Genomic DNA, 2361 nt, shown 5'->3' with positions numbered 1-2361 from the left:
TATGTTTTCGATTTTGAGTCATTTTGATATGTTTTGATTAGGCTTTAAATCCCTCAAAATTTGTCATTTATTGTTGTCATGTTGATGCAAATTCTTCAGAATTCTGGGAGGCTCTGTTTGACTTGTTATAACTTTGACCCTATTGACCAAAATGAGAAAATTCCTTTTGTATTGCATTCTAGAGTTTAGTGACTTACTACATTTCAATATGAAGAATCTTTTTGATCAATTTGCAAATGAAATTCTGGATGCAATTTGTAATGTTTTACTAGTGTCAGTAAAGTGCAGATTAGTCAGTACCTTTGTTCATGATGTCATATCTCTAAATCTATGATAGGTGAGATCGAATGGACTATACTATGGTGTTCTACTCTAAAAATTATTTTAGTGTGCTAGTTTGGAAATCTTGATGAATCCATCTACACACTTTCCCAAGTCCATTCCATTTGAGAAAATTACTTTTATGCCATTGTTTCCAGTCTACAAATTTGAGTAGCCTACTTTGACCACTCACCAAATTTTTCTCATTATTCATCATGAGCCCTAATCCAAAATTTATGTTTTCCTCATGATAGTCAACCAATGCCCCAATTTTTGTGCCTCCAAGTGTCCATTTACCCAGTTTTCAAAGCAAAAAAAAAAATGTGATTTGTGGTTTTTTGACATGTTTTCTTGCAGGCAATTCTAAGAGGGAAAATTTGATAGTCAATATCTTTTCACAAAGAATTTTTCATGAGATGAGATTTCATAGGGTAAGAGTATATGGAACACAGAATCTATAGGTTTGATTTCAGAGCTAGATCAAGTGTTTCGGTCAGTTTTTAAGGCTAGTCAAATGACCTCCTAGCACAGGGTTGACAAGTTTTTAGAAAGATGTAAAATGAGTTTTAATGATCAATTAGTGCTTGAAATTAATTCTAGTGAATATTAGATGATTAATGGATCAGTTTGATAGTTCAAGTGTTTGAATTCAACATTTTGTTTGGTCGGACCCACTTTGGGGCCTAACCTGTTTCACCAAATTGACTAGGCATTAGATTTAAAAGGGATGTGTGGTGGTTTTACTCATTATTATTTCTAGATATGCACATATATGTTTGTAGGTTGAATTACACATCCAATGGAATAGAATGAAATTAAAATGTGAGCCTAATTTTAACATTTATTAAAAAGCATTGTCTATTGAAGGGTAGTACCAAGTAAGGTGAATGTTTGGGGATTCTTAGATCAACCAAGAGTCCTAAGGCTCACATTCTCAAAAAAATTTAAACCACCTTCTTCACTAATGTTATCAACTAGAAAAGTTATGGCTAAGAAAGAAGGTGGGTGTTTTAGTCAAAGAAGGGAGAAGGGAACCATACTCTAAAAAAAAGAGATTTTATAACAACAATATGGGGGAAGCTTATAAAGGCACCAAACTTAGGACAATCAATAGCTGAACAATTGTATGAAGTTGAAATAAAAAAATCATTGTGTGTCATGACTCAAAGAACATAGAGAAAAACCACCTAGACACAAAAACATTGATATGTGGCCAATAAATTATGACATGAATCAAGGTAAGGGTCATTTTGTTAATCCTCAGATTGTTGAATTTGTTAAGAAACCTCACTCAAGTCAACTACATTTCTTAAAGGTTATGAAAATCATGGAGAGTTACAAAAGTTGGCCATGTCTCTTTGCCATAAAGCCAATTGGTGCTCATTGGCACAAAATTTCTCTCTTAGCAAGGAGGAGAAGGAAGATATATATTGAAAATTTTCATATTGCACCTATCAAGCTAACTGTAAGCTTTTCTAGTAGTCCTTGGTTGCCCAAAGATTATCATTGTGTAGCAGCAGAGTCCTTGATCTAAATCAATAGCACAACACTATAGAGAGGTATTATGGTGCTTATGGATGTTGAGGGAGCTCCAATCTATTTTTGAGAATTAAAATTAGCTCATTCACTAGCTAGTCGGGATGCTATTCAAGGCATGGTATTAAGACATTGCAATCATCAGCTATTTTATGAAGTATACAAGGTACTTGGTTTAATAGGTGTCTTTGGTAATCCAATGGGGTTTGCAAGGAGTCTTGGATTTGGTATTAGAGATTTTATCTTTGCACTTGCAAAAAGCATTGTTAAGAATCCAACTATGCTTATTACAAGCATGGCACAAGGGACCAGGGGTCTCCTCAATAACATAGGTTTTACAGTCAACAATGCTACTACTCAATTCAATAAGGCAGCTCATAAGGGAGTTGTTGCTTTTTTTATTTGATGAAGAGTTTGTGCAAGAAATGGAAAGATTAAAAAAATGTCAAAGGCTATGGTAGGAGCATGGCATGTTAGATAGGGCAATCACAACACAAAGGAGTA

The sequence above is a fragment of the Cupressus sempervirens genome, chromosome 4 (genome assembly GCF_028749045.1).
Source record: "Cupressus sempervirens isolate cs-2001-9-10 chromosome 4, ASM2874904v1, whole genome shotgun sequence".
Classification (NCBI taxonomy): domain Eukaryota; kingdom Viridiplantae; phylum Streptophyta; class Pinopsida; order Cupressales; family Cupressaceae; genus Cupressus; species Cupressus sempervirens.
Note: the sequence above shows the minus strand (reverse complement) of the source record.